The following is a 14,655-nucleotide window of genomic DNA, read 5'->3' on the forward strand; positions in this document are numbered from 1 at the left end:
AACATTGGGGAGAAACCAAGAAAATCTGAATAAAGTATGGACTTTACTTAATGATAGGGTATCAATATAGGTTCATTAATTATAACAAAGTAGCATAATAATGTGAGATGGTAACAAAAGGTGAAATGGGAAGTTGTATATATGGGAACTCTATAATATTCTTGCAACATTTGTGTAAATCTAAAACTATTCTAAAGTAAAAGTTTATTAAATGTTCAAAATATGTAAAATTTGGGCAACAGCATAAAAGATGGTGAGGAAGTGTGTAAATGGAGTAAAACTTTCCTAATTCCTTGCCCATCTGACAAGTGGTAAAAATATTAATTTATATTACACATTTAAAAGTCAAGGGTACATTTGTAATCTCTGGGTTAACCACCCAAAGAAAAGTAAAAAACAGTGTAACACACTCATGTAGAACAAAACATAAAATACAATTGATTAATCTAAAAGAAGACAAGACTAGAGATTAAAGAACATAAAAGTTTGTAAAAATAGGAAACAAATAATAAGATGGTAGATTTAAACCCAAATACATTACTAATTATTAGATTTAATCACATAAAATTGCAGATCTTCTATTTTTCTCTAAAGATGGCAATTACATATGATGCAGTCTAATATATTAAAAAATTCAAATAAGTACTCCAATTAAAAGACAAAAATTGTCATTTTAGATGCGAAATGCAAGAATTACTACACACCCTAAACATAAGTACACAGAAAGATTTAAAATAATCGGGTGGGAAAAGTTGTGTTATATAAGCACTAAACCTAAGAAAGTTGGCATAGCTATATTGTTATCAGGGAAAGTAAATTTTAAAGCAACAAGAGTTACTAAAAATAAGAAGAAATATTTCCTAGTGTTGTTTTCTACCAAAAAGGATAACAATTGTAAAGTTGGGTGTACTTTAAAAAATGTAAAATTATAAAATAACATAAATGAAAGCAGTCAAATCTATAGTCACGTTAGGAAAAATTCTAACATCTTCAGTAATTGAAAAAATATGTAGATTTAAAACATGGGTGAACATGATAAATAAACTTGACCATAGTTAGCAATACGGAGAACACTGAACACAACTACAGAGTATTTTTGAGTGTATATGAATCCTTAATAAAACTTACCTTATATAAAATAAAATTTATATAAAGTAAAAAATTTATATATAATAAAATCCTTATATAAGATAAAATTTATATTCTGAAACACATCAATTCTCAAACTAATATTGTAATCACACACTGAAATAAAGTTGAATATCAATAACAAAAAAGCGACTGGAAATAAATCCAAATGTTTTGATATTAAGCAATTATTTCTGGATAATCCCTGGATAGAAGAAATCACAGTGGAAGTTAGAAAAATATTTTGATTAAATGATAATGTAAATATCATCTATCAAAATTTGTGCAATACATCTAAAATTATAACTTGAATTTATTTATGCCAATAAATCTAAGACTTTTTATAAATGAAGAACTCAAGGAATAATATAATTTATGAAAATTGACATTAGAAGAAATAGAAAATCTGAATAGTTCTGTATCCACTTTAAAAAACATATAATTAGAAGGCTTTCTCAAAAGAAAACCTTGGGCTATGTTGGCTTCAGAAGTGAATATTTCTAACATTTAAGAAGTAATACCAAACTTACAGAAACTCTTCAAGAGCATAGAAAAAGAGAAAACACTTCCCAAATCATGTTACAAGGCAAGTAACTTTGATATGAAAACCTGACAAAAGCATTGCAGGAAAGAATAATTATAGACTAATCTGTCTCATGAACATAGATACAAAAATTCTAAAGAGGTTATTAACAAATAAAATCCAAAGTTTTATAAAGAAAAATTATACATGACAACCAAATTGCTTATTCCAGAAATAAAAAATATGTTTATATATATATACACATATGCATATATACATATCTATAATCGCATATATATAATTATTCAACAGTTGCAAAAAAAAAACACTTGACAATATTTAGAAATCATCCATAATAAGTAAACTAAGAGTAAAAGGAAACTTGGGAACTTTCCTAAACTGATAAAAGAGTCTACAACAAACCCTACAGCAAACGCTATACTTTCTCTAAAATATTAAAAGCTTTCCCTCTGAGTTTAGACCTAAGAAGAAGATGCCTGCTCTTGCCACCTATATTTGACGCTGCACCAGAGTTGTTATCTAGTGGAGTAAGGCAAGATAAGGAAATAAAACTTATAAAGATTGGAAAGACAAAAAACAAACAAACAACAAAATACTATCATTCACAATTGTATTCACTATTGTATATTAAATTTTTTAAAATTATTAGAATTAAGGGAGTACAGCAAAATCACTACAGGTTATCTTCATTATTTGAGAATTCCATATTTGTGAATTCTTGTACTTGTTAAAATTTATTTGTGGCAGCAAAATCAATACAGGTAGCAATTTCATGGTCATTTGTAAACATACACGAAGGGTGAAAAATTTGAGTCGCCTAACACATGTACCAGCTGAGATCAAACAAGGTGACATTCTGCCTTCTTGTTTCAGCTCTCATATTATAGACTTTGTCCTTTTCACAGTCTACTGTGACATATTTTATGCAATTTTGTGCTTTTTTGGTGGTTTTGCTGTTTAAAATAGCCCCCAAGGATAGAGCTAAAGTGCTGTCTTGTGCCTTATAGAGAAAATATGTGTTAGATAAGCTTCATTCAGGTGTGAATTATAAGGCTGTTGACTATGAAATCAATGTTAATGAATCAACAATATAGATTAAAATAAAGATGTTTTTGGGTAGAAATATACATAAAACAAGGTTATGCATTGATTGATTGATTGACAAAAATGTTGTGACCAGAGGTTCACAAGAAGATAACTGCATTCCCCCCAGGATTCCATGGTTCAATATTCTCTAATTCAGTGACTTTATGGAACATAACTACTGTGAATAAAGAAAAATAATTGTATATGCAAAATCTGTATATATATATATATATATATATATATATATATATATATATCTTGAATGTTTTTATATTTGCCAGGAACAAGCAATTAGAGAGTAAAAATGTTTAGATATCACTTATAATAGTTTAAAAAATAAGAAGACCTAGGGATAATTCTAACAAGAGGTAAACAAGACTCTACACAAAAAAGTACAAGATATTACTAGGAGAAATTAAAGGAGCTACATTTTCCTGTGTTCAGCCCTCTTACGGACACACTTCCATAACATGTGTGGAAATACAATTTCATAAATTTCCCTGCGTCCTCCTTATTGTCTGTTACCCTTGAAGTCAGACTTGTCTTAAGTATCTGTTGTCGGATTTTGGTGACAACTTTTTTGATTCAAACTTAAAGAACTTCCTTGAACAAACACATTAACCTACTTATTTTTTAAAAAATCATTATCCCCCAATATTCTTTTTGCTTTTGAGGTATTCTTGTTTTTAAGATTTTTCACACTAAATGCAAAGTCTGTTGGGAGGGTGAAGTCTCAAGCTACATTTCTCAAATACCTTATGTAATAGGAACATGTAATCAGAATGGGAAGAGGTGCAGACTGGGGAGATTACAGGAAGGAGAGACCTTTAACAACAAGTGTTGCATAACAGTGCTTTACTATTACCCTGCTCACACTCATAATGTATTTCTTTTATTAAAGTTAAATCTCACATATTACAGTTAAATTCCTTTTCTTCTTCCTGAACCCCCAGAAGAAATGGAGAAATGTAATACTTATTTACTAAGGTTAGTTTCTTAGGGGAAGTCTACTACGAAGATCTTGCTTTCTTTTACATGGTTTATATCCACCTCTATTTTCTGCAGCCTCACTTTTGACTCAGAAATGAGCTTCACTGCTTAATGAGTCTGTTCTCTCACTGCTATTTTGAATAATTATGGGTGTTAGCAACAAAAAGTTGCTTAGTCATTTTTGTTTTTTTGCATCATTCCTAATTTTCACTATTTGAGACATATGTTGTAGGCTACAGATTCCACAGTCACAAAATAGGAAATGGCATATTTTTTTAAATGCCATTGTTGTAATGTATAATGTTAAGTTCTAGATACTGAGAAAACATGTTTTCTGGTCATATTCTTGAAACTGAGTATATGTCAAAACTGAGTATATGTCAAGCCTAACCATCCCAGATCAGGAAACCAAGGTTCCTCTCCTAAAAATACAAAGTTATAAACGGAGAGCCTAGAATCTTGCCTCACTGCCACAGTTCTTCGAGTATTATTTCATGGTGAATAAGAATCATTCAGTTTCCCCTCATCTTGGCCAAGTGAATATTTCATTGTTCAGCTGAGCTGACAGAACAGATGAAGGCAAAAGAAGCAATACTCAGGAGCACAGTTACTGATAAATAATTACAACAAGGACATTATAATTATTTAATTAAAATCTGTGCACAGGGAGAGATTATGAGTCCTTCCAGCTTGCTACCTCATTTAGATGATACTAGTCATTAACCAGTTTAGCTGGAGTCAGCAGCTAAATGTCCACATGCTCCATTTTATCTTTGAAAGCTGTGCAGTCAGCAGCCATGGCTGCATGCTCTGGGTCCCAGTGCTGGGGAGCACAGGCACCCTCCCTCACGGCTTAGGACTTGCATGGCTTAACTACCCGTAACCATCTCATGAACCTTCTCTGGGATTCTGAATGTTTTCCTTTGAAACACAGTGCCAGGAAATTTTGGTGGCATTTACTTTTATTAAGAACATACTGAAACCTCTGCCAGAGAATAGATATCAACAGAATTCAGGTCCGTCTGACACTTTCTCTAAAAGAGGTGTCTTTTTTGATGTATCGAAAGGAACTGGTTTGAAGGAGGAGGGTTTACCTTTACAATTCTTAATAAGAGGCCAGGGTATCAATATTTCAACTTCCACATAGAAATTAAAGCCCCAGCTCTTCAAATCTTTCCTTTTTTTCGGTATAAAGAAAGAGGCAACTAAATTCTTACTACATAAGAGACTATTGGGACAAAGGAAATAGGGGGGAGAATCATTTATCTAAATTTCTATATTTGATAATGGAGTCTCCTCTTTTTCTCTGTGTCTCTGTCTCCACCTCTATCTCTCTTACATACACACAAACTTTATTTATTTTAGCTTTACTTTGAAAGTCATTTATATTACTATGTCATGGCCCAATTCTGCAAATTCACCTAGTTTCTAAAAATGTAACAAATTACTCTGTCTCTGAAATCGGCTTGAAGTAGGACATCCTGGCAAATCAGTGAAGTCCCACAGGCACAGTACCTAAGAAAAATAAGACAACTTGGACCATGGTTTAGCAGAAATTTTAATAAAAATTAAAAATATGATTCTGGACCCTGGGCTACTTCTTTGAAAGTCTAATATGTTATGACCACCCAAACTGGTGAGTCATCTCCAGAAACTTGAAGACAAAAAACAATTTAAAAAATTTATGTAACCTATGTAAACTGTATAAATAGGCCTCTGGTCTTCCAGTGACCCTCCAAAATATAAATTTCAGGAATGCTAAATGTTCCAAATATGGTAGTCCCAAAGAAAACCAAATACACAAATATCCTCTTTTGAGAATTCGCTTGTCTAGTCTCCTTCCTTGTCATAGGAGATGAATGTTCTATCCAAATAGGAAAAGTGAGACTTGGATTAAGTAGGAAGGGGTTAGACTAGGTAACTTTTAGAATTTGTTTTATCTGTATTAATAATTATTTATCGATATGTCAATTCATATGTATTTCCCTATAAGTTGCTTCTTATGTAAAAATATACTTTCCCCTTTCCTCTACTTAAATACATTCTCTGCTACAGCAACTGTTTCTTCTTCCAGGGACCAATCTAGTTTCTGTCTCAAGGCTTTGACTCTTGTTCTTCCCTCTACCTAGAATACTCCCTTTTTACACACCTTCAAATTTCTAGCTCCTTTTTGTCATGCAGATATTAACTTAAACATTCACTTCCTCTGACAGGTCTTCCCTTACTACCCTGTTTAAAGCAAGCAGCCACTTATTATTCTCCATCTTAATACCTTGTTTGTTACTTCCATAGCACTCATCAGTATTCTTAGTTACCTGAGTATTCATTTGATTACTCAAATATTGACTGTTTCTCTTTGTAGACTATAACTTCCATGAATAGAGATGTCATGTTGGTCTTATCCACTGTTAGAGTCCCATTGTCTGGCACAGTGCATGAATGAATGAACCCCAGACAACCTGGAAGTAATAAACAGAAAGTTTCATTTAAATATCTTTGCTCCTTTTTTAATTTTCCCTTTTCATCTGAGCTGGTTAAATTATTGGCTAGTGGTTGATTATGCTTGACAAGTATTGTCTAGTACTTTGTGCATTACAATGTAATTTTTATCTTCATTCTTGCAATGTATGTTTTTTTTTTAATTTTTTGGTATTTTTCTCTACTGAATCCAATTCTGTTTATTTTTGACCACTTCTCTAATAGGATAATGTGATTAAAATTTGGAATCTATCTCACAAAAATATTAAAATATGTTAGTTTAATTCCCCTTCATTTTTAAAATTTCTTTGTTTTTTTGGGATCTTGATCTCTATCATTTATGTATACTTCTCTCAAAGAATCCCTCAACTCATCTTCCAGCTCAAAGTTATCAAGTCAGTTATTATAGCATCTATCTATACTTATGAGATTACATCAACAATAAGTAAAAAACTGAAACAATTTTTAGTAATTAGCCTGTTATTCAAGGTTTTTTTTAAATTAGATTTCTTTGTTAAAGTAGGCATGTATCATTTTGTCTAATAATAAAAAATAAGATCTTTCTACATTAGCTTGTTTGCCCGTTGTATAGTGGCCCTAAAAAGTTTTAATTAACGTGTAAATTTCATCATACATAAATAAAATAATGCACAAAACTGAATAATATTTTTCTTTATGCTAAGTTAAGGTTATATGTCATTCTACCTGGAGCAAAGTATTATCAAGCCTTAAAAACATGCTTAGCCAAATCCTGCCTGTTCATTATATTGTTCCTAGATTTGGGATGACTAACGTATTTTCAAGAAGATTGTTCATAATACAAAGTCTGATAAAGTCTTACTTTCCTGTTCATATTATTGTAATTTAGTTATGAATATATTCACACTCTTCCCTAGCATTTACTTTCCTTTACTACTCCATGCAGTTGAAACTAAAACACTATTTCAATTTGTGTCTTACAGCTCAGGATTTTTTTAAATCACAAAGTTGACCATACCATTGCTTTCAGTACTATTTATATTGACGTTGTTGCTGTCTTTGTTGTAGAATGGAGGGCAACTGAGCAAGTTGAGAGAGCAACTTATCCAGTGACTTGTGGGTTGTGTATTGTGATGTGGCTTCAAAGTCTTGTTTGGAGTTCATGCATTCCTGGGGGGCAGTGTGAGAAGACTATTTATACATAAGAACAAAGACAATTTGGGGACCAAATATAAACAGTTTTCCAATTCTTCACTATTTCAAATTTCCTACATAATATCTTCTAGTCAGAGACATAGATCCTCATGTTTGCTTAAGTGTTTTATTTTGTAATTTTGATTGGAGGATTTACTGAAGACACCCCCCCAAAAGTCACAGGAAATAATAAAACACATAAAACAGTAATGGAAAAGCAAACATCACAATTTTACTCTGCATGTAACTATTTCTCCATTCTCTCATCTTCTTGTCTCTAGAGATGGTGAGCATAATGAAGTTTTTTTTTTTTTTTTTTCACATTCCTGTTTGTATCTCTGAAATTTCTACTCTGAGCCTTGGCCATGGTGAATACTCATTCAACATTTGTTGAAAAGAATTGAATTAAAACTCCTTCTGCTGTGAATGTCCAACTTTAAAAATGCATAGGATATTAAATAGTATGACATTTTTAAAATGAAAACTCATTAAAGGCATTGGGGTGCTATAAAATATTAGGATATATACCCAGATTTTGTTGGGTTTCCAGTCTACACCGATTGTTTAGTGGAAATAGGCTTTCCCCTCCAGACAACCTATTCAGAATAGGTACTCATTTCTGAAATAGCACCACTTTGGAAACCTGTGAGGTTAGATTCAGTGTCATGCAAGAGATCAACTGAGCCAGAAAGAAAGAGCCCACATCTCATAAAAACCTTTAACACAAATAAGCAGCAAAAATAGTTGCCAAAAAACGTAGCTAATAACATAGTGAATTTTTTACAGATGAATCGGCATTACAATTTCTGACATATTACTGTGAAGTTTTGCTTCTCCACTTGAGGTTGACGACTTTATTAATATAACCTCACAGGGGAAGATATTACATCACCTTCTACATGCGATCTGCACACAGTTGTTAAAGACCTTTAAATCTAATGTGAACTGACCTCTTGAACATTTGCTCTCACTGGCGGTTTCCAATTTCTTCTATATCAAATGGTGACCTTAACATTCTAACTCACAGATATAACTATTAGAATTGAGCTGACATGATAAATGACTATTCTTGCCACTCTGATCATATTTTTATTTTTCACAGATTCAGTTGATCATTCGGTCTTTTCAGTTTGCCTTTTACTTCTGAATAATGGGCATTTCATTGTTAATTTGCATCCCCCATAAAAGAAAAAAAGTACTCAAATAATTTTATTAGCAAATATGATCTCTGTACTTTATGGTTTGATATTATTGATCAACTTCTTTGAATTTTTTTCACAATTAGCTGAGGAACAGTATGTGCAACTGTGTATACTCATGATTATCTAAAACTTTATCTTCCACATTTGCAAATGTCATCGTTTACCCTATTGTACACAATTCTACAGTTCTCATGATGATCTACAATTATTTTTTAAAAACTTTTTTAGGTGACCATCAAAATTTTCTCTAGCCTTGACTCTCCCCATAGGTTAGTTTCCACAGTTTATGCCCCCGTTGATATTTATCTTCCTGCCACCTGATACTAAATATGTCTGAACCCAAATTTAGCCTCTCCAGGCACTGTTATTCCCAAACTGTCTGTCCTTGATTATCATCAATGGCAGAACACTTCCGTCCCAGCTTATGAAAATAACAGATTGAGATTTATCCCTCAATTATGCCCATGTAAATAATCTGTCCTACCTGAAGGATTATTTTTCATTTACCTAGATTTTAGCAATCCTAATCAATATTTAATGTTTAGTCAAAATATTCATCAGCTGGCTTAACTGAATTTGTAGCCACATGCTTGCCTAAATAATGATATACAGCTGTAAGACGGTCAGATAAGAGACTTTTGATGTTAATGATGATTTATTTAATGGACAATAATAGTTTCATTATTTAAACACTGAGAGGATAAGTGCTACAGTCAGAAACTATCTCCTGAATTATAAATCTGTTTCCATTTAGATGTCATCCTTAGAACATTTTATATCTAAAACAACTGTGACTGTTGTATGATCATTAAATTTTTACTGAAAGAGTTAAAGCATTTTCTAAGTGTCTGATACACATCCAAAAATAGCTTTATTTAGCTTGACAAACAGTCTAATACATGTTTAAGCTATTTTGAAAAGGATGGGAAAATATTATTAATAGCTGTTTTCTCTTGTGGGATGTGGTGAATATTAATTTAGGGCAGGTGAAAGCAAAGCAATTTAACATTCCCCTTGTTAATTCCTTTGACCTACAAGTTTGGAGGTCATTGCAATACCCTAGAGCTTTTCCCACAGGATAAAGTAATAGTTACTGAGACTTTGCCAAAAAGTTTTCTATTTTGCTGTTAGGTTCTACCTGTATCTTGTTCAGGTATTTATTTTTTATATTATTCTTGCCTCCAAGAAGAGAAAAAAAGTATGTGTATTGCTTATATATGTATATAATATATAATATAATATTATATATATATATATATATTTCTTTTCACATACATTGTCTCTTGGCTAAAGTTGATACTGCTCGAGGAATGATGCCTTCTAACTTGATCTTATATAATGGATCTATGTGTCTGATGAATTATGTGTGTATTGCCTTTATTTTAAACTGTATGGCCAATTGGCTTTAACCTACCCATGTGATCACCTCCACTATTGTGGCCATTCCCATTGTCTTCAATCTTTGTCAATCTTGACTCTTCACCCAGTCCCAGAGAATAAATTCATGATGGTATACTTTTGAGGCAATCAAGTAAATGCGTACTAGAAATAATTTACTTGAAGTAAACAACTTGATTTCCTGTAAGGTCTCTCTGAGTCTTTTCATGTTCTGGGTTTGTGTGTGACTGTGTACTTTCACTATCCTGACCCAAAGCCAAATCAAAGCATCGTCCAGTAAAAGGTGCTTAGCACTGCAAGTCAGCCAACCTTGAGTGTTGCTTTAATTCTACCATCTGAGTATTCTGATAATCCCTGAAATTTCCTGGATTTCATTTTCCTTGTTGGTAACATGAAGTGGTTGGTTTAAGTTATCTAACATTTCCTCCTATTCAAAAGCTCTGTGATTGAGAAAGTTCTAAACAGAATTGAGAAAAGGTAGTTTGACTCCCATGAATCTCCATTTGCAGCTTTGTCTTTTTCCTCCTTCTGGAGGTGCCTGGTACACTCATGCTGCCAAGGCCTCCTCGACTCGTGAATTGCCTACCTGACTCCCGACAAGTTTGAGCTGGTGACCTCTGAGCCTAGGCAGTGTGTGCTTTGTCTTGAAATAATGCTGCTGACCTCCATGAGATGAAAGTGATATCCAGATATCTAGTTGTCCTTATCATCTTCTACTCCTTGAGCTCCTTCACCAGTTCAGGAGTGTTTTACAATAATGCTAATATCCAGTAGTAGAGAAAACTGCCATTTTCATACAATTCAATGACAGTTTAAATTAGTATAATCTTTATAAATAGTAAATTGGTAATAAGTAACAAGAGGCTTTCCAATTTTTTTCATAATCTTTGACCCAGAAATTCAAAATTTAGGACTTTGCTTTCAAGAAATGTCAGGAGGGGCACATAAAGATATAAATATAGCACTATTCCCTATTGGTGGTGGGGAGATTGGAAACAACAGAAATGTCCAAAATATGATATTTGTTAAATTATGATGACTCCTGTAATGGACTATTATGTAGCCATCAAAATCAAAAGAATAATAATGTCAAAAATGTGACTGGTTAATATAAAATAAAAAAATGATACAAAACTGTATAAGCAGTCTAATTTCTAATTGGGAAAATTCTAATAATTTCTAATTGGGAAAATAATTTCCAAAATTCTATTTTGAAAAATAAAAATATGTGGATTCCCACCATTCAAGACTATTCTTTATACATTTGTATATCTTTCATATCTCTGCTAAAACCAAGTATTGCTTTGTAATGTGAACAATAGCAAAAACAACAAACCAAAAACAATTAATATTTTAAAGAACTTCTCTGTGTCAATGGCCAAATAGTAAGAAGAGACCAAAGATATATATATGTGTGTGCTGGGGGTGGGGGAGGGTGAACAGGGGGGTGGTGAAAACCGGAGATATCAATTCACAGAGAGTTTGTATACAAACTCTGTGTGAAAATCATACAGACACATGGAGCCTTCAAATATACTGTAGGCTCTGCCTCTGAGCAGGGTTTCTCAACATCAGCGCTAATGATGTTTGGGGCAGATAATTATTTGGCTGGGGGTTCTCTGTACGTTATAAGATGTTTAGTAATGTCTCTGGTCTCTATCCAATAGATACCAGTACAACCTCCCCCATCACCAATTTGTGACAAGCACAAAATGTCTCCAGTTGTTACCAGATTCCTCTTGGGTGGGGAGAGGTACAATTTCAACCCTGCTTGAGAACCACTGCCCTAAATCTATATTGTCCTAGACTGTATGTGTCTTTTTAATAACAAATCAGAGAGATTATTAGATTTTTTTCAATATTAAAAGCAGAGGAACCAGATAAAAATCACTATGAGGAAAACTGTCACATACTCTCGACTCCTAAGTATTTTTCTTTTAACGTTCTCAAGTATTGGCACTGTCTCCTAAGACAGGACTTCCTCATGCAGCATTTGGGGCTGGAGAGCTCAGAAGCACCTGATCCCAAAATAATATCCTCTTTCAGTCTCTAACATGTGACAATCAGGCAGTTTCAAGTACTATTTTTATATCTCTAGGTCCACCCCGTAGCCAGTCCATGAGAAATGTAACTTCCACAGCTCGCGTATCTGGGTGAGAGCTGCTTAGCCCTTGTGTGGAAAGTGACGTTACATAGAGGCATGTAAACCATGTATCTTGGCCCTTAGCATCTGTAATATTAATGATAATAACAAAATCCACATTACCAAACAAGATAACTCTCTTTGATCTCTGGAAGTTCATTACAGACTAAATGGCATTACTTTTTATGATGAAAGGAGGTTTGATAATGAGACCCACGGACTTTTGGTTTTGCACAGACAGCATTGCCACACATGCCACCTCTCTTCCACACAGCAGAAGCACAGTTCTGTCCCTCAAGAAACTCACAATACAATGGAAGATAGAGACATGCCCCAAGGTAATTGCAAAACATACAAACAAATAATGAGAATTAAGGAAATAACCAAAATAAAAAAATAAATCATATAGTGAAGTATGCTTGGGAGGCTGGACGTCTATTTCAGCAATAGAATAAGGGTGTGGCTTTAAAACCACTTAAACTCTATTGATATCTATAACTTTAACAATGGTATATAATACTCATTCAATACCTTCATCACAGATTCAGATATTGTACTAGCCACATTTTGAAATAAGACTATGGGAGAATAAGAGTTTGTTTCAAGCCCTTTGAGCTGGGAAAACTTGTCATCATACAGGAATCCCTCAGGTAGCTGACATCCTTAGATTGGAGGTATTCTACCCAAATCAAATTTCAATAAAGCATGACCTTTCAAGCAGAAACTTTTAAGGAAAGATTTTCTTTTCTGCTTTCATTGTCATATGTTTAATATCTACACAAAAAAGTATGGAAAATAGTAAATCAAGTACCTTAAGAAATAAAGTATCCAAAATACCTTTGAAACTCCCTTCTGTTTCTTCCTGAACAAACACCTTTCCTCTTCTTTGCCTCAGAGGTAACCACCATCCTGCTTGTGGTGTATATTCCTGAATAAACAGTGGCATTATTTTGTTTTTACCTTTACATAAATGTATATAACACTGCACATATCCTTCTGCAATCTGTTTCTTTGCTTTTCTTTTTGAACTCTGTTCTTGTTGATTCATTTTAACTGTTATGTGATATTCCATTGTAGAAATATTCTAAATGTATTTGTACATTTTTCTCTTTATAATCATTTGTTTCCATTTTTTTTCTTACTTTTAAATACAATGCACTACGTATCTCAAAGAGCAGATACCAGAGTGAAATTATTACATCACAAAGTTCGAAGAGTTTCAACTTTGCTAATTATTGCCAAAGTGCTTTCCAAAGTGGTTGTTTAGTTTATACTCTTACTAGAAAATATGAGAGTACTTTTGGTTTCAGGTTTTGGCCAGCTCCTCAGAATGATTTCTGCCAATCTCATGAGTATGACACAAGTCATTTACATTTCCCTAAGTAGTAGCAACTTTGAAAATATTTAAACATTTATTGGCCTTTCAAGTCTCCTCATTTGTGAAATGACTTTCTGTCACTTGCCTATTTTTCAATTGTGTTGTTTGCCTTTTTTCTTATTAATTATTGGAGTTCTTTGGTGAAGATATATATGTTTTCACTTTTGTAGCTTGTGTTTTCACTAACTTTGTGACCATTTGATGAAAAGATCTTAAATTTAATGTAGTCCAATTATCAATTGTACGGTAGGAAAAATAACTTTTCCTCTATCCTTCTAGGTTCTTGGCTGAGACCCCACCACCTGTAATAAAAGACAGTTTATCAGAAAAACAAATTTAGTAGAAGTTTAATAGTATGGTGTCAACTGAAAATGCACACACGCACACACACACACACAATGTAAGAGCAGTGAGTTTCAGTTTTATTTAAGGACCTTACTGAGCGCTATAGCCAAGGAAACAGCCTCTTAGATAGCTCTAAGGAACTGCTTCAAAGAGGTAGGAGAGAAGCCATTATAGATAAATTATTATTATTTTTTTGTCTGGGAAATACATGTAGTCAAGTATACATCTTGGTAAAAGATTACTGCTTATCACACGCATACACACACACACAAAACCAGATATCTCAAGTTAATGATTGTAATGCTTATCCATGTATGGGAAAATGAAGAATCTGGGGCCATTGAAATTCTTCCTTAGGTATGCATCTCAACTACCTTGGGTCCCATATATCCAAAACAGAATGCTTCACCCTGATTTTTGTCCTGAATTCCTTTCAGGGTGTACTGAAGGTCAGCAAATTCAATGGCTAGTGATTCTTATAGAACTGGATGGCAGGCAACATTGTTTGTTTTACAAGGTATACCTTCTATATACATGGGAGAGACCCAGGAAAACTGAGTAACTCTCAAAAATGACCCAAACCACCACCTTAAGTAGCATTTCCAGCTAAAGACAAAAGAAGATGTTAGGGGCAGGAGCCAGTTATGGGAAGATATCAGGAAGAGCACAGTAAACAGGATACTGTTTTTATGCAGGTTTATTTCATGGTCTTCTCCATTGATAAGAATTTCTAGAGATTTAGTCATCCTCTTCCTGGTACAGAGGAAGAAATCCTTACAAATGGAGATTT

Source organism: Mesoplodon bidens (genome assembly GCF_964165515.1).
Source record: "Mesoplodon bidens genome assembly, chromosome: 9".
NCBI lineage: Eukaryota > Metazoa > Chordata > Mammalia > Artiodactyla > Ziphiidae > Mesoplodon > Mesoplodon bidens.